Genomic DNA, 19,286 nt, shown 5'->3' on the forward strand with positions numbered 1-19,286 from the left:
CCTGAGAAGGACTTCTTTCCTGGGAGGGCTGAATCAATTCTGCCTCCTTTCTCTTGTCCCCTGTGGGGCTGATGACTTCCTGGCCGACATGTTTTCTGAAGGCATCTCCTCGAGCAGTGAGAGGGGGCAAAGTACCAGTTGGATTCTTGCTCTGGCAGCCAGTTTTGCTTTTCAGGTTTAGCCTGTTGGGATTGTTTTATCTCTCAACTTGTTGACCCTCAAGTCATCCTCTTGCCCCTGCTATTGGGGTTGGTTTTCTTTACTAATATGTTTCATAATTATATTTAACCTGCTAGCTGAGTTGTCAGCAGCTTATGAGTCCTTCTTGTGTGCTGGAACAGTGCTACTCAAAGTTTACTGTGCAGACAAGTGCCAGTCCATGGGCGGCTATCAGGCTGCAATGAGATAAATACAGAAAGTGAGAGTAAAAATTTTAAAACTTTGAGAGCAATTTAACATTGCTGTGACATTCGAGCATGGAATCTTGCATTTTACAAAAAGTAGCAGTCTGTGAAGGGTTAGGAAGGAAACATCTTGAGAAGCACTGTACTACCTGTCTTGGTGACTGTTATGACTGTATTATAACCTTTCGGTTTGCAGAATAGTTGCGCACTTAGAGCTTTCAGCTTTTGAATATAGCTAATTCTTACCGAGTGCTTATTATGTGCCAGGTGCTCTCCTAAGAGCTTTACATACATTCACATTTAATCCTTGCAACAGTCTTATGAGGTTATTCCCATTTTACAGTGAAGTAATTGAGACACGGAGTGGAGTAACGACTTGCCCAAGGCCACCCAGCTAGAAATGGCAGACCCCAGATTTGAATCCTGAAAGTTTGACTGTGGAATCTGTACCTATATCTTATTGCTGTACTGTTGTCCCTTTCCTGTCTTTTCTGACCTGACACATTTGTCTGAATTTAGGGCCTTAGGTTGCCTCAGAGATTTTCCTATAGTTTAACCCCTTACTAATCAAAAGTAGTAACAGAACTGACAGTTCATTTTATTTCAGAATTTGAGGGTTCTTTAGAATGGGTGGATGCCAAGGAAGAAAAATAAGTTTAAGAGGAATTGTGCGCTCAATATGGGAAAGATTTTACTTTTATGGTGTCACGTCAGGGGCTGTATTGAGATTGAATAGATTTGAATACCTTTAAAAGATTTAGTTTATCTTGAAGGAAAACTTTTACAATCCAAGGTTCTGTTTTGTTGTAAATTGTTATAACGCGTGCTTGGAGGACTACAGGAAGTACAACCACTATAAATCAGAGCAGTTGGCATCCAGGTCTATGACATCAGAGGGGGATTTCCTGAAAATAAATCTCAGTTTCTGGGGTTTCTGCTTCAAAACAAGGTAACCCTGTGATGAATGAAAGAAGGCCGACTGAAAAGACCACATAATATATGATTCCATTTATGTTCAATTCAAGATTAAGCCAAACTAATCTATGGTGATGGAGATCAAAATAGTGGTTACTCCTGGCTGTGGTGTCGGAGGCTAGGGTAGGGTTTGTCATTGACTAGGAAGGACACAGGGAAACTTCTGGGGTATTAGGAGGTTTTTTTGTTTTTTGTTTTTGGCTGCGTTGGGTCTTCATTACTGTGTGCGGGCTTCCTCTAGTTGTGGCGAGCGGTGGCTTCTCTTCGTTGCAGCGTGCAGGCTTCTCATTGCGGTGGCTTCTCTTGTTGCGGAGCATAGGCTCTAGACGCGCGGGCTTCAGTAGTTGTGGCTCGCAGGCTCTAGAGCGCAGGCTCAGTAGTTGTGGGGCACGGGCTTAGTTGCTCCACAGCATGAGGGATCTTCCCGGACCAGGGCTCGAACCCATGTCTCCTACATTGGCAGGCGGATTCTTAACTACTGTGCCACCAGGGAAGCCCTAGGAGTATTCTTTTATCTTAATCTGGGTATAAACATTTTCAAGCCACACACTTAATATTTGTGCACTTTAGTATATGTTATATGTCAATGAAAAAAAAGCCAGCCCAGCATTTGTATTAAACAATAGATTCAGCCCAGTGCCTCCCTAGGTCGTGTCTTTCACCCATAGCCCTCCTGGTCTATGGATGGTTTGTAGGCCATTTCTGGGCCTGTATTGTTTATACTGACTGTAACTACCATTCAGTGGATTTGGAACATTATAGAGCTTGTCTAGAATAAGTGCTTCCTGGGCTCGGTGGACCTTGTCCCCTCATGCAGAAAATACTCACAGGTTTGGCCCTCTTTCTTACCTAATTTAAGTATTACATCAGCGTTTTTGAGGAAAAAAAATAATATCTTAATTCTTCTTAGGATTAAAAGGCTTTATCAATTTATCAGTGATTTCATAAATGCAGTTGAAAGCTGTTTAACATCCTTTTCTATAGGATTTCTCTCTCTGTCATCAGCCTGTGCACTGTTAATTGCGCAGACCTGTTCTGTACCAGGTATGGCAGGGGATACCAGGTGGTCAAGCTCTTCTCTCAACCTGGGGTCCAGGTTCTGTGAATGGGACCCTCTGACCCCCCTCTCACTAGGGGATGTGCTTTTTGGGGACCCCTTTCATTTCTTTCTCTTTGTATTGCTCCTGGGATCCCCAATCAGAATCATTCTTGGGGCCTGTATTGTAAGCATGTGTCTTTGAGCTCTCTGCAGAAATTTAAGGGATTTTTTCTCTAGCAGGATGATTTTAGATGTATCTACTACTGCATATGCCATCTCTCAGCTGAAGTTCATGTGTGTAGTCCCTTCTGTTAACAGCTACCTAGGTGGAAATTATTTGTTTTAGGGTCTTAGCTACTCTTAATTGGTGTCTGGTAATTAGTAAGGGTTTAATAAAGTGTTGAATGGACAGGTCGGTGGGTAGATGGCTAATCTAAGCAGAACCTTCTTTGGTAGTCTATTTTTTAGTTCAAATTTCATTTTTTCAGATATTGTATTTTTTTAATTAATTAATTTATTTTTGGCTTCACTGGGTCTTCGTTGCTGTGCACGGGCTTTCTCTAGTTGTGGCGAGCAGGGGCTACTCTTCATTGTGGTGCGCAGGCTTCTCATTGCGGTGGCTTCTCCCACTGCGGAGCACGGGCTCCAGGAGCACGGGCCTCAGTAGTTGTGGCACGCAGGCTCAGCACTTGTGGCTCGCGGGCTCCAGAGCGCAGGCTCAGCAGCTGTGGTGCACGGGCTTAGTTGCTTCGCGGCCCATGGGATCCTCCCGGACCAGGGCTCGAACCCGTGTCCCCTGCATTGGCAGGCGGACTCTCAACTGCTGCCCCACCAGGGAAGCCCCTGTATGTTTTTTTTAAGCCTTTGTTTTTCTCAGGAAACCAGCTTTTTGGAAACCATGTGATTGGAAGCAGCAGGTGCTTGTGGGAATGAGGCTTCCCAGGGAGCACACCTGCAATATGTCAAGGGTCTCCTGGGGAGATTTTTAATAATAATAACAACTATACCAACTAGTATTTCTTGCACTGGCATTAGCTTCACGTAATCTTCATAATGACCCTGAAGCATTAGTCCCATGTTATAGAGGTGGAATCTGAGGCTCAGAGAGGTTGTGATTCAGTTATTTATTGTATAACATACCACCCTGAAACTCAGTGGCTTAAAACAACAGTGATTTATTATTTCTCATGATTGTGTGAGTTGGCTTTAGGGGATCTCTCCTGGGGTCACTTGCGTGACTTAATCCAGCTGTCAGCTTGGCTGGAGCTGAAATGTCCAAGACTGCCTCGCTCACATGACGAAGGCCTGGGTTTAGCTCCATGAGGCCTCTCTCTACACATCTCCCTTTCCACGGCAACTAGCTTCCAAGAGTGTGAAAGTAGCAGCTGCCAGGCTTTTAACGGCTAGGCCCAGAGCTGGCACCGCCTCACTTACCCTGTATTCTATTGCTCAAAGGCTGGCCAGATTCAGCAGGAGGGGAAATAGATGCCATCTCCCCCAACTCCTGCTTTTTTGGCAACAGCTTTATTGAGATACAATTCACATACCATACAATTCTCCCATTTAAAGTGTCCAATCCAGTGGGTTTTGGTGTATTCACAGAGTTGTGTGACCATCACCACTGTCTAATTCCAGAAGATTTTCATCACCCCGAAAAGAAACCCTTTGGCAGTCACTTCCGATTTCCTTAACTCTCCTCCTACATGAATCTACTTTTCTGTCTCTATTGATTTGCCTGTGTTGAACTTTTCTTATAAGTGGAATCATGTAATATGCGCTCTTTTATGACCGGCTTCTTTCACTTAGTGTAATGTTTTCAAGGTTCATCCACGTTGTAGCAACTATCAGTGCTCCATTCCTTTGCCAAATAATATTTTATTGTATGGATATACCATATTTTATTCATCTGTTCATACTTTATTCATCTGTTCATTAGTTGATGGACATTTGGGTATCTGCTTTTGAGCTATTTTGAATAATAAATAATGGCTGTTATAAACATTGGTGTAAAATAGATTCCATCTCACTAGGAGGAACAGCATGTGAATACAGAGTGAGAGGAATCGTTGGTGGCCATCTTGGCAGACAGTTCACCATGCTCCGATCTTTCCTTTTAACAATTCACCTCTCTTCCATGTGCAAATTATACCCATCCCCTTCTAAGACCACCAGATGTCTCATCCAGTAACTACCTCAGCTTGGAGTTAAGGATGTCACCATCGAGGATGGCCTCTAACCAGCCATGCAGCTCCCTTCGCTCCCTACTCCTCATTCCCGTTCTGCCCAACTGTACAGAGAGATCAAACAGAATATCAGCACTTCTGTGAAGCTTTCCCTCCTGTATCCCACACCTCCCATAGAATTTACCACTCCTAGGTGCTTCAGCTGCACCCCATACAGACTTCTTTCAAAGCACCTCCTCTCTCCAAATTCAGTTAGGTTTCATGTTCTCTCTGATTTACCTCTTTAGTGTCTGACTCCAGTCAACCTTGCTCATACTATTTTAGTTTAGGCTTCCACCATTTGTGTTGGTCAAGACTCTTAAGATTGCAAATGACAGAATCTCAGCCTTAAATATTAACCAACAGCAGAGGATCATCAGAGACCTGAGTGAAGGCCCCAGATGATAGATGGTGACCAAAACAGACAGGAAAAAGGGACACTGAGGGAACAGAGGCAACACAAGGAGCAACAACCCTACTACAAAAAAGGGGGGGAGTCTCCTAATATTCTTAGATATGCAGGGAGATTTCTTACTGAAATAAGAGTAGGGATGCTGTATAAAAAGCAACTCAGGATACAAAAGCACTTAGGCAAGGAGCATGTGTCAGCCCAAGGATTGGGTTCAAAGACCCATTTGGATAGCCAGGTCTTGCCAAACCAGAACTTAAGGCTTTTTGCCACAGGTGGAAGCTTGACATATGTTTCGGTTATCTATTGCTATGTAGTAAATCACCCCAAATCTTGGCGTTAGAGATTCTATAATTTGGGCACGACTTGGCAGGAAAGATTCATCTCTGCTCCCTGGGCCTGGAACATAGGAGATAACCAGTGTGCTGAGTTGAGTATGTGTACTTTCTACCCTTGAATGGGATTTACAAACTTTCCTTCTTGGCTTTCATATTTGTAGCTGTCTAAAGGGGCACTATTGGGTTGGCTTACACCAATAATACAGAGGAAGAAGCTGTTTGGTTTGGCAGATGCTTTGGAAGGGAGAGAGGGATGGGAGCATGGCTGCTGGCTGTCTCACTGCTGGGAGGGGTCACGCGATGCCCACGCTGAGAAGCTACTACGCTTACGCGTGTCCCATCCAGGCTTGGGCTTTTCCACTCTTACTGGCTTGGTTTGACCCTCTTGTTTCCCATGAAGTTAATTTAAGTTCAGTCATATTCTGTCAACTGTTTCAGTTTCAGTGAAATCTTGTACTTCTGGTTCATCATAACAAGAAATTGTTCTTTTGAATGCAAAAAAAAAATCCCCCATCCAGTATCCCTTTTCCCCCTCTCCCTCCTTCCACGTGGCCTCTCAGTGTGGCTGACTTGGGCCTCACAGTGTGACAGCCTCAGGAGGTCTGGGCTCCTTAGGCGTTAGAGTACAAAAGTGGCAGCTGCCAGGCCTTCCTTTAAAAAACAAACAAACAAAAAACTTTTCATTTAACTTCTTTTTTTTTTATAAATTTATTTATTTTATTTATCTTTGGCTGCATTGGGTCTTCGTTGCTGTGCACGGGCTTTCTCTAGTTGCGGGGAGCGGGTGCTACTCTTCGTTGCGGTGCGTGAGCTTCTCATTGTGGCGGCTTCTCTTGTTGCGGAGCACAGGCTCTAGGCGCGCAAGCTTCAGTAGTTGTGGCACGCGGGCTCAGTAGTTGTGGCTCGCAGGCTCTAGAGCACAGGCTCAGTAGTTGTGGCGCACAGGCTTAGTTACTCTGCGGCATGTGGGATCTTCCCGGACCAGAGCTCGAACCCGTGTCGCCTGCATTGGCAGGCGGATTCTTAACCACTGCACCACCAGGGAAGCCCCATTTAACTTCTAATTTTGAAAAAATTCCAGACTTACAAAAGCTTTGCAGAAATAGTACAAACAATTCTGTATACCTTTCACCCAGATTTCCCCAAATCTTCTGCAACTACAAGGTAATGATCTCCCTGGCTTTTTTACTGCCCAGGCTCAGAAGTCTCAGCACATCACTTCCACCACACTCTCTGTCAAAGCAGCCACAGGTCTAGCTAGCAGAGATTCAAGGGGAGGGGAAATGGACTTTACTCTTGATGGGTGGGTGACAAAGCCACAGTGCAAAATGGCACGGAAACTCTACCCCCAAGTCCCAGTGGTGATGGGTGAGCTCATCATGTTCAGTGAAGCATTCTAAATAACAAAACTCTTTCTAGGTTCTTATGAATATACCATAGTAACAAAACTGTTTAAAGTGAAAATTAAACACAACAGTATCTCCAGTCTTAGGTCAGAAGATAGGCCATCTGTCTTTTTAAGGAAAGTTCTGTGAATTGGTTAGAAAGTCATGAAGTCCGAGGTTTTTAAATTCTCTCACCAAGTGGTATGGACTTATATACACTACCAAATGTAAAATAGATAGCTAGTGGGAAGCAGCCGCATAGCACAGGGAGATCAGCTCAGTGCTTTGTGACCACCTAGAGGGGTGGAATAGGAAGGGTGGGAGGGAGGGAGACGCAAGAGGGAGGGGATATGGGGATATATGTATATGTATAGCTGATTCACTTTGTTATAAAGCAGAGACTAACACACTATTGTAAAGCAATTATACTCCAATAAAGATGTTTTAAAAAAGAAAAAGAAAAAAAAAAAGAAGTAAATTCTCTCACCAAAATTGAAATGGCTCCCACTCAGATACCTCAAATCATTGGAAATGTTAAGAGTTCTCAGCTGATCACCCTTCCGAGCTCATGGCAGACATCACTCATCAATTCTGGCTCTAGCTGCTCAGCCCCAAATTTGGCTTCAGAATCCTCCTTACCGAAGGATCCTAGGCAGCCGCTATGAGTGAGGCTTGAATTGTTAGGTAAGATGAGGCCATTTTACCATTCCTTGCTAGGCCGAATCCCTCTTTTTAGAGATACTAAAACTGAAGTACAGTGAGGTTTAGTGACTTGCCCAGGGTCCACGAGTTTTGACTAGGATGTAAGTCCTGATTCCAAGCTAAATGCATTTCTTCTTTATGGCCTGCTGCTGCGATCCAGCACTGATTCCACAGCAATTCCCAGACACCTTCCCTCTGCCTCCTCCCTCCGCCCTGCCCCCCAGCCACCGAAACAAACACAAAAACCTGGTAGTTATAACAGGGTACCCCTTTCCTAGTAGACAGGTAAGTGGAGTGTGATAAAAGCTGGGTTCAAATCCTCTTATTAACACGAGGACCTGGGCAGATTGTTTAACCTCCCCGATCTTTGCGTGTGCCTGCCTCCCCTTGTAAGCTTCCTGAAGGTGATTTTTTCTCTCCTTCATCTCTGCTTCCACAGAACCTAGAACAGTGCTGACACGTGGTACATGCTCAGTAAATATTTGCTGGATGGATGGAAATATCACCAGTTTGAAAGGTGGTTGTGAATTCATGCTCCATGTCTGGTCCCCTTTCCCTTTGAGCCCCTTCCCTTGCTATTTAACTCTTGGGAGTCCAGATACTGCGGTTTTATTCATATTTTTCTGGGTTAGGACTGATATCTGACAATGTATTGATGTAAAATAAAATGAATTCTGCTTCAGCAGAGTCCTTGGGATGCCCCCATGGAGTTCAGAAGCCTGATTGGCCTTTGAACCGGATTTCTCAGCCTGTAAAAAAGTGCCCCTGTTCTTGCTCTTTGTAATTTGAAGGAGCACAAGGGGAGCACCTGTTCCAGGAGAGCCCTGCCGGGTCACTGGCCAACCAGCAAGATGCTGTGAGCGGCCTTTCCTCAGTCCACAGTCAGGGTGCCGGCTGGTAACATGGCATGGTGCCCCTGCACACGCCCTTTGGTGTCTGACACTGCTCTCATCGCTCAGCACAGGGATAAACGAGAAAGGAGTTTAACGGTCTGGCATCTCTGGCTAATTGGCTTGAGGTCTGGAATTACAGCTTGGCTTGTTTGAGCCTTTTATGCTTTTTTTTCATCAGAAACTCCGATCAGGCATCGTCATTGCCCTGGGAAGACTTTCAGCGTAGATAAAGTCCAGCTCAGTACCTTCTTTCTCTGCCAGGCATCAGATGACAGAATGTCTCAGCAAGGACACTGCCTGGTGCCACCTAAAGCCGCATTGGCTTAGGAATCTAGGTGGAGTTTCTCCAGTTCCCTGAGCTTCTGTTTCCTTATCTGTAAAATTGGTATTATAGGACTGTGGCGAAGCGAAAACAAAGTCATATACCACGTAGAGCGTATGGGCAACGAAGGACTTAGCACCCTCCCTTGGCCCACACCACTTTTCTGAATTTTTGCTTGTGGTTGGATGAGGGTGGTGAAGACAGGAAGCCCTCAGGGGAAAGGTGGGGAAGCCAGTTGCTGAGGGTCATTCCTGATCTACCCTGAGAATCCCCACACGTCTGAGGCAACCGTGGGGACTGACAACTCCAAAGTCATGTCATCTGCAGTTTGTAGCCGTATAACTGGTCTCCCTCCTCCTGCTCTTGCCCCCTGCTGTCTGTTTTCTCCCCAGAACCTCGAGAGGCTTCCCTTATCACGCAGAGTAAAAGCCAGTCCTTAGGGGGACCAGCCAGGCCCTCCATGAGCGGGCTGCCCCCATGCACTGCTCCACCTTCACAGGCCGCCCCATTCCTACCCCGGCCTTGGTATTTGCCATTCCCTTTCCCTCTCCTCCGAAATTGACTGGGCTTGTGTCCTCTCGTGGTTCTTGCTCAGCTGTCACCTAGTCAGAGAGGCCTTCCAACCACCTCCCCTCTCCCTCTGCCCCATTTAACCAAGCACCCCAGCCTGGCACACTCTCCCCGCTATGCCCACCTCTTTTCTCTTCCCAACACATTGTTCACATGTCCCTTGGCTGCCTTTCTCCTCCTGCTGGAACGTAAGCTCCTTGAAGGCAGGGACTTTTGTATGTCATGTTCACTGCTCAATTCCAAGTATGTGCTGACTGGCTGAGTGTCCCCTCCCCCAGTGTCCTCTGCCTGCACAGGTGTCTTTGCAGCCGTCTACTTCCAGCCTTACCTTGGGTTCCTGTTCCTCCTCATGTCCTCTGTACAGAATCCTGGGAGTGGCTCTAAGGAGCTGCTACTAACTGAGTTTTTGCTGTGTCACGCCTGGTGCTGAACACTGTATATCCATCAGCATTTAATTAGCGTGACAGCTCTATGAGGTGGGACTTACTCTTCAAAAGAAGAGTTTGCCCAAGGTCAGAGCTAGTAAGTGGCAAGCAAACATTCTAACACCATGTGTGACCTGAGAGCCTGTTCTCTATGACAATGCCCCAGAGGCTCCACCACCGGGATAGGTGCCAGCGCCCGAGGGCTCTGCCCCGTTGCTGCCTTCCAGTCTGGCCGAGGTCCGCGCTTGGCCTACCTTGTGCTGCTTCCTTCTTGGTCTCCTGGTTTATCCTGATCTCTGCCTTCTTCATGGCAAGCGTTGACTGTCTTGCGAAATACTTCTTTATATCTTATCCTCACTTGATCTTTGTTCAGTTAATTCATTTAACCTTCGTCCTTCCTCTTGAATCTCTTAGCACACATTCTGGGACGTTCAGTTGAATCTTCTAGTGCCCAAAGGGCATTTTCATGGAATTCCTTGGAAAAGTGCCCTTATGTCTCACATGGGCTTGGGCCAGCATCTTTAAAACTTCAGCCAGCCCTGTCAGAATCAGGAAACTTGTGGTTTCTGACTCAGCAAGTAGGTCTGGTCACGTAGACTCTTTGCTATGAGAAGAGAGACAGACCCAGTGGCCACAAGGAGGGAGGTCTCTAGAAAGGGAGGAAGAAGAGAAAGATGAGCAAGGAAGGGATATGAGAGGGAGACAGTATGGTTCCCAGACCTAGCACAGTAGCTGGTAGTTAGTAGTGCTTCCAGAAAGATCTACAGAAAGCATGAAACCTCAGGGCCTATCTAGATGAAGGCGCAGAAACTGGGGGCAAATGGGACGGTTGCCTGTGGTCTGATCCAGCCTGAACTTGGCCCCTCAACTAGGAGAAGGCGGGCTGCTTATGGGGTCCTCCTGGGATGCGTGGCTCTTGATAAGGGCTCTGACCCCAGCTGTTTCTCTCAGCACTGCGGGGCCCCCCTTTCCCTATCTCAGGGAGGGCAGGGACCTTCATGGCCCATCAGGCTTAGAGCTTGCTGATTCTTGCTTTGGAGGGGAAACTGCTCCTTCTTACTTTTTGTCATGGTCTACTGGCTTTCATTTAGTGGAGGCTTTGCTACCAGCCTGGGTTTCTATGTGATAGGCCAGAGGTTTTGATTTACCTGAGGATGAAAAGGTTTTGGTGGAAGCAGTTCCTCACCTAACGCTTGGGCGTGCCAGAGTAGAACCTATACAAGTTAAGGGCTCAAACATTTCTTTTGCCCTCCTTAATGGTTTTCTATTATTCTTAGAATAAAGACCAACATTCCAAAAGGTCTTGAGAGGTCCTTCATGGTGTAGCCTTGCCAGCAGATTCTGTTTCAGTTCCTCAGCCTCACCAGGCCTCTCCTCCCATATGGCTTTTGCAAATGGTGTTTCCTCTATATGGCTTGGAAAATTCACACCTCTCTTGACTCAGTACAAGTAACCTATTAATCCTTCCCATTTCACTCCTGTGTCACTTCAGCGATGCTGAGTGATACCTTACCCCCAACCCTGGTCTGGGTCAGCTTCTGTCCTTCATAGTACTCTCTGGGTTTGTAATTTTACAGCCTTGGCTCTAGTTAGAGAATTACGGTCTCCACCACTGTCTGAAAGCGTTCTGATAGTAGAGACCTTGTCTAATTTGACTGACCACTTGATTCTCCAGTAACTACTTGTTGAGTGATTGAAGATGAGAAGTTTAAAGATAGCACAGGGAACTCTGCTCAATATTCTGTAACAACCTGATTGGGAAAAGAATTTGAAAAAGAATAGATACATGTATATGTATAACTGAATCACTTTGTTGTACACCTGAAGCTAACACAACATTGTTAACCAACTATACTCCAATATAAAATAAAAAGTTTAAAAAAATAAAGATATGCAGGAGAGAAGACAGGGTGAGTTTCTGGAATAAGCTTTTTCAAGTGTTAAACTCTGGGTTTGAGTTTGCAGAAAAGACTGTTTTGCACTACTTTTCACTCCCTCACGTTATTCATTTTTTGGTCTGGGTTCTGAGCAGAATATTCAGTGTGGAGCACTGTTGCAATACTGGCAGTCACAGGTATGTGAATTATCAGAACTGAGAGATGCAGCTTTGGGTCATTTTTGCCTCCACTGAATGGTCTGGTCCCTAAACATAGTAACAACTCTCATAGAAAAAAAAATGTTTTCCCATTCATAGTCCAGATACCCCATCAACTCAAATCTTTTTTGTGTTCTTATTTCCTAGGCAGTTCTTGCTTATGTGCATGTGTCATTTGCACCTGGCTGCCATTGTAGTGTAGATTCCATTGTGTATTCTGTTTTCCCCCCCACTTACTTTGTCATAAGCAAATTTCCTATAAGGCAGGGTTTCTCAACCTCAGCACGTTGACGTTTGGGCCGGGTAATTTTGGCGGGGGGAGTGGGGCGCTGTCCTGTGCCTTGTACAATGCTTAACAGCATCTCTGGCCTCTTCCCACTAAATGCCAGTGGTATCTGCTCAGTTATGACAACCAAAAATGGTGCCCAGACATTACCAGATGTTCCCTAGGGGCCCAGAACCTGCCTTTGAGAACCATTGCGATAGAGTCTTCATAATGAAAACTGTACGTTGGGCTTTTGAGCCCAGTGGAGGAAGAGGCCTTCCTAATCAGCTTCACTAGCAGCTGAAAAATTCATGACTTTTTCTGGTGGCCTGCCCAGGAAGAAGGCTCCGGGAACTTGGAGCTATAAAGAATTCCCTCTTGACCTCTTACTGGACAGACAGTAAGAGGCTTTGTTTCTGAGCCTCTCTGCAGGTGGGACGGGAGAATGTGGGTGTTTGATACCAATTCCTAGATTAAAACCAGGAGGACAAGAAGAGTTTGAAGCCAGTGGTCTTAAGTTTTTGAACATTTCATATTAATTATTAATTGTCAAATAGTTAATAAATAATAGTTAAATAAAAGAGCTAATAATTATCAAGTGGTTATGGTGTGTCAGGCATTTTTATGTGTTAACTCATTTAGTCCTGAGAACAACCCTCTGAGGTAGATCTTTTCTCATCCCCGTCGTATAGATGAAGGAACTGAAGCAGAGAAAGCGTGAAACTTGTTCATGGTCTCACAGCTAGGAAGTGGTAGAGCTGAGATTCAAACCCACCAATCTAACGCCAAAGCCTGTGCTCCTCAGTGACTACCATTTATTGAGCACCTAGTGAGGTGCCCAGCTCTGGGCTGAGAGCTTTATGGACATGGCTTCAATTCTTGCAATGGTCCTTCCAGGTAAGTGGTGTTATCCCAGATCTTACACATGTGGAACCTGAATCTTAGGCTGTAATGTCTTGCCCATGGTTCCCCAGGTGTCTGACCCAGAGCCTGACATGCTTCCATGTGTCATGGGGCCTCCCATGAATGAGTAGAAGTTTTTGTTTTTGTTTTTTTTTTAACTTTGTCTTCCTTTCTTCCTTGGAATCTCACCACTCACTCGTTCAACAATTGTGAAATGCCTTGTGTAATTTAGTGCCAAGCACTAAATAAATGTTACTGTTTCTAATTAGATCTTGTTCAGGTGCTTTGTGTACATGATCTTTTTTAATCCATACAGTGGTCTTGGTGGTTTCCTGTTTCAGAGATGAGGACACAGGTTCAGAGAGGTGAACTAACTGGCCTAAAGTCAAAGAGTAACTCACTGAGCCATGAATTGAACCCAGGTCTGTCTGGTTCAAATTGTATTCTTAACTTTCATGCTCATTTGCATTCCATTAGGAAATACCCTTAAAATACTTCAAAATATTAATAATATTTATATATAATATTTTATATTATATATCTAATATTAATAATAATGTGCATTGTTAACAGCGGTGAAGAGGTGGGCTCTCTGAGTATGACGTGTGCTCTCTGGGACACTCAGTTGCAACTCTTTTCCTTTCTTTTCACAAAAGCAGATTCGATTGGCCTTTCGTGAGTGAACTGGGCTCTTGGCACCAGTTTTGATTCTCATTCCCCGTATTTGTGACCTCAGGCTTTAACTTGATAGATCTGCTTAGCTAGGCCCACGCTTAGATGAAGTCCCGTTCTCCTGTCCCCCGGCCCCTGCCCTGTGACCGCACTAGGTCTGGGAACTGGCATCACATGAAGACAGTCTGGTCACGAGGACACTGGGGGACCATAGGCTCCTAAAGATGGCCTTGGGTTTTTCCATCTTCTTGGATATAGAGACACAACCTGTTTTGGTCAAACGCTTCATGTAAAACACTCTCTTTTGCCTTTTCAAAAGCTTTGGCCTGCCCAGCGCTCAGGGGTAATGGAGTATGAAAGGGCAGCTGCTCTTTGCAGATCCCGTTTACTCAGCTGGCCAGGGAAGTGTGCTCAGTTGGCTGGACCGGGCTGGACTGGGCTGGCCCAGGAAACAGGGGTGTTTGAAGTCCTACCCTGCTCCCAGACCACTCGCCCCCAGGTGCAGCCCAGGTTTTCTGCTCTAGTACTGCGTTTACCCAGTCTTGAAACTTGACATATGCCTTTCATTCACATCTCGCATAAGCTTTTTAAAGTTAGGTTGATGTAAACAATGAGGAAATTGGTTTGCTGGGCAAGGAAAGGAAGGCTGCTTTGGGTAAAAGGCATCCAGGGAAACTGGAAGGTGCAGGTGGGATAGATCAGGTCGTCTCTAGGATTGGAGCCAGGACCGTGGTGTTGGGACCGCCCTGTGAGTGTGCGGTCACCTAGGGTTGCGGGGGCCTTTCCCTAGGATGCGTCCTTCCAAATAGCAGTGAGGCATTAGCCGTGCCGAGAGGCCGGCCCGGGGCCCGAGCACTGTCCGTGTGGCTCTGCCTGCAACCCCAGCCGTTGTGGCCCAGCTCCCATGGGCACCCGCTTCCCCGTGGTCAGTGTGGTTAGCCGCAGGGGAAAAATCTATATTCCGCTTACATTGTGGCTCCCCAGAGCTGAGACGCTCCAAAAAGCGGGACGCAACACAGGATGATCATAACTAAAATGCTGACAATGAAGATGGCGAGGGCTGGTGTCTGTAGATGAGGGCTTAGCCCAGCGTTCACTGACACTAGTGTGGGGACCACGCCCAGCATGGTCAGGGGCCAGAAGAGTGGCTTTCTCCAAACCCTGATTTAGTGCAACTCTGCTGTACCCCAGGCCACTAGTCCTGGGGTACAACCGGGTTCTCACACAGAAAAACATGGCTTCATTCTAAATTACAGGAGTTACTTTTTAAATTACAGGAATATCTCTTCTTTATAGAAAGTAAATAATACCCATTCTTTTGCTATTCAGAGACAGTAGTTAACATTTTTGTATAAATCTTTTGGTCTGTGTTTAGTTTTTTATGATGCAGCCCTTTTTGAAATTTGACTAGTATGTTCATCTCTGTCCAGGAGATATATTTGCAGCTAATATAAATGCTACATAAAAGTGTTGTTGGGTGTTTGGGGTTTTTTTCTTCATCTTAAATTCATCAATCTGTGTACCCTCAGCTGCATCTTGGTCCCGTAGAATGTGAGTCTTGCGAGTGGCAATCAGTGGTTTCCGGTGAAGTCTCCATTGCAGATGTCAGTCTCACGCGGCTGATTTCATGCTGGGCGCCCCCAGCACCCCCCCCCCGCCCCCTCCCCCCCGCTCTACAATACACAGTGCTTTTCTTCTAGCCATTTATTTTTTTTTACAGCAGCAATAATACTTATAATGTATTATCTGTTTACTTTGTGCCTGGCACTGTGCTGCTTTTCAAGGCGTTAAATCATCTAATCTTTATAACAATCCCAAGAGGTCGGTGGTGTTATGTCTCCGTTTTTCAGGTGAGGAAGCCGAGCCACAGACAGCTTGAGGGAAATGTATTTTACCGAAGTGGACTATGCCAGGTGTAGCAAGCTCAGCCCCCGAGCCCAGTGAACCTGCATCCGCAGCGGCTGGACCTTGGGGGCTACAGGGATGAAGAGGACCCAGCTTCTGCCCTGAGAGCTGCTCTGGCAGGGGCTGAGAGACCCACTGGGACCGGCCAGTGAGTGGACCATGACAGTATTTGTAGCCTGCCCTGCCCTTCTGCTGTTGGACACTTGCCTTGGCTCCCTGAGGGAGTGGCTTCCTTCTCCAGGAAATACCGACTTTCCTACCCACTCTTCTGGAAAGCCTTATCAGCTCGCAGCCAGGAAGCTTGCTGCTGTGTGCCGTCAGGGCTGTAACTCTTAGTTTTGAGAGGCCAGTACTGCTTCCCTCCTTGTTCCCCTGCTGGCCTCAGTGGCTTTTTTCTCATTATATCAGTGGCGTGCTGCGTGTCCAAGCTAGGATCCTGGTTGGAAAAGGTGGCTCACTCCCTAGGGTGCCCTTACGCATCCTCAGCCTCCTAGACCTTAGAGGCTTTCTGAAGCTGGAGAAGGGCATCCCCACCGCTGCCCCACACACGCGCAAGTGCATGCACACGCACACACGTTTCCCCTAGAGCTTGCACCTGGGTGTGTGCGGTGATGTGGAGAGCTTTGTTCTTGGTGTCCCAGGCATCAGAACCTTTTCCCAGGGACACAACCGGCTTAAAGACCATAAATTGAGAATAGCCTAGGAAAGATTTCAGTGCTTTTCAATTGCATTTTCCTTAGGGGAAAGAAAACATTTCCATTAGCCTTACTTTTTGGTAGTGTCTTGGTTCCCTCTGAACTTTTCCATTTTAACCCTGAAATGAGTCCATTTGGTAGCCTGGGATACCTTGTCGGCCTGGAGGATTTTGGAGCGTGCAAGATTCTTTTCGAGTTGTTCTTAATGGGTAAAAATGGACTTTTGCTTCTGAGAATAGGTGTATCATGGGTAGTTCATAAAGGATCAATATTCTCCGGCCCCGCCCCCTCCCCCCAAAAAAGCCCTGTCCAAGTACCCTTGGGCAGCCATGGGTAACCATGAGTTCCTCAAGGCTGCGGGCACAGTACCCTAGGCCTACAGATCTGAAGGAAAGGCTCTCAGGAGGGCCCTCTGGAGAAAGTATCTTCTGGGGCTGCGGGGCTGACTCTCCCTGGCCCAGCCAGGCTCGGGCCCCTGAGCTTTTGCTTGCTTCACTCTTTCCCAAGATGATCTCCTAGTCACATGGATCCCTTCTGGGATAGAGTGATGGCCCTGATACCAGGGACTGCCCTCAACCATTTCAGGAAAGTTCTGGATGAGCCAAGATCTCTTGAAGGACTTAAACTGACAGAAGTGGGAGTGACACCCTTCCTTAAGAACTTAAGACTGACAGGGTCTTCTTATTTTTTCTTAATAGTGCTTTGCCATTGCTTCAGAGAATAGCCAGCTAAGCCTGTATCTGCAGCTTGCTCGCAAGGTAGGCTGGAAACAGCTTTTCCAACTGAGGTTAAAAGGTGCAAGACAAATCGTTCATTCACTCATTCATTCGTTCACTCATTCATTCCATGTCCCTTATATGCCAGGCCTACCAAGTGCCCTGTGCCAGACTAAGGGCATGGTGTGGTGAGTGATGCTGGCGTGTTCAGCATTTTTATCCAGGTAGAATCAGGAGCTAAGGGTCACCAGAATTCGTCTTGGAGAGCAAAAGGAATTCCTGAGCAAGACCTTTCCCCTGAGCAGGCCTGGGAGAAGGGTAGGGAGGGTGAGGGGTTGGCAGAAGGATTCTTGGTGGTCGCCAGCTCCAGCTGCTGTCGTGGCGGGGCGGGTCACTGGGATGGCTGTGAGGTTGTGCCTCATTAGGAGGCAGTGCCCCCGGCCCTCCTGGGTCATCGCCCAGCAGCCTGGCATCCACAGGAGGTGGCCCGGCAGTACCTAAGGGAAACAGACACTTCTTTTACCCTATTTCCCTGTCACTTGTTGGTTCTTCAAAAAGACCTCAGTTCATTGTGTAGAAGGAAAAACTGTCTATAGACTCTGCTAGCAGCCTTACATAATGCCCATGTTGCTTCCAGGTGTCTCAGCAGTTAGGGAGTCCTGCCTTCTGCCCTTCAGGTCTCTGTCTTGGGAGTAACAACGGCAGCTAACAAAAACCAAGAGCCTGCTGTATACTGGGCACTGGCCTATGTGGCTTAACTCATTAAGTCCCCAAAAACCCAATGACGGAAGAGGTGCTATTATTATCCCCATCTTACAAGTGAGGAAACTGAAGCTAGGAGAGGTTGTCACCCTTCAAAGCGGCACTGAGAGTGGACCCCGGGGGATACGACCCTACAGCCACCTCTCCTCATCTCCACGGTGTTCCTTGGCGAGCTGCTAGGAGGCTGGGGTCTGTTTGTGCTGTGATCTCAGGGGCGCTCCTGATGGAGGACGACAGCAGGGAGGCAGGAGTGAGCCCTAGGCCAAGTGTGCCGGGCTTTCAGAGTTTGCTGAGAGCCCTTCTGTTCTCCAAACTGGCGGGGCTGTAAATAAACCCACCGCTTTGGGCAGCTGAACCCTGCTCAGCGGATGGGGAGCAATCAGCTGCCTTCCGTCCTTCCTGACGTGTTGGAGGCTCCCTGTGTACCCTTTCCACCTCCAAGGCTAATCTCACCTAGTTTCCCACCTCAGCCTTTCATAGCAAGGATTAGCCTGTCTCTTCCTGTTTCACTGGAAAGGTGGTTGGTCCTGCTGTTGGAGACTTGTTTTTGGATTCAGCTTCAGTGACAAGCTGGCTGGAACTAGTAGAGTTGACCATGGAAGGAAGTTGTCTTCCTGAACTCCAGCCCTGCCTGCCTAACAGAGCTCTAGTCACAGCCCTGCAGGCCAGGCCCCTGCCTCCCCTTCTCCCCTGGGGAAGTCTCTGGCCTCAGGTTTGCCAAATGGCCATTCTCAGTGGATGTGGTGGTAGTTTTCAGGACCCTTGGTGGTTGACTTTTGGGTGGCTTGCGGCGGTGTTACAGAACAGCAGGGACTGTTGGGGACTGCTTGGCGGAGCCCAGGCCCCCCCCCGCCACAGGTCTTTCCAGATCTACAAGGATGACCTTTGGCGCAGTGAAGTGGTGGGTGGTGTGCTTCAGGGGGCAGAGGGTGGGGTGGGGCGCACTCGTTACAAGTCAGGTGTGCCTTGCTCGAATCACCTGCCCACCACGCTCACTGAGAGTGGCTCTCCTGTCCCGTCCCTCCCTCAGAGCTCACCGTGTACCAGGGCTCTAAACTGGGGTGCCTTCAGGTGAAAATACAGCTATTTTTACTGTCTGCCAAATTAAGCTTGACCAAGGAGGAAGAAAACAACCTCGGGCGTTTTACATAAATGTGTCTGCTAGGACTGTTAATCAGTAACTCAGGAACCTGGTACGTGCAGAAAGAAGCCAGTTGTGGTCTGTATACCTAAGATAAAGACACATTTTGTGTTCAATAAAAGCGATATGGTGGTGTTTGCCTTGTTAGAAAATGCAGCAAGACCTATTTGGATGAGGCTCCTGAGGCCGGCACTCAATGTGAGTCAGGCTCATATTGCCGATGGCAGGGCAGCCTGTGCCTGTCTGTGCCGGGGCACTAATTGTAAGAACCCAGCAGCCACTTCCATGGTGATCTCTGCCCATCTGGGCCCATTCCAAAGAGCCAGCTCCCCTCAAAGGAGCCTCTCCACCTTTTTCTGTAACCCAGTGCCTGAAACCAGAAAAATAATTTTCCTGGTTTCTGTTTAGCATCCAAAATCATAGCAGTTGTTGTCTTATATCCAGGGGC

At 47.1% G+C, this 19,286-nt stretch overlaps 1 long non-coding RNA gene across 1 annotated transcript in view; it reads left to right on the forward strand.

Moving 5' to 3' along the window:
- LOC118892358 overlaps positions 1-19,286 on the forward strand; it is a 69,736-nt gene that overhangs the window by 27,044 nt on the left and 23,406 nt on the right. The window lies entirely within an intron of this gene.

This window comes from Balaenoptera musculus, chromosome 3 (genome assembly GCF_009873245.2).
Source record: "Balaenoptera musculus isolate JJ_BM4_2016_0621 chromosome 3, mBalMus1.pri.v3, whole genome shotgun sequence".
NCBI classification, from domain to species: domain Eukaryota; kingdom Metazoa; phylum Chordata; class Mammalia; order Artiodactyla; family Balaenopteridae; genus Balaenoptera; species Balaenoptera musculus.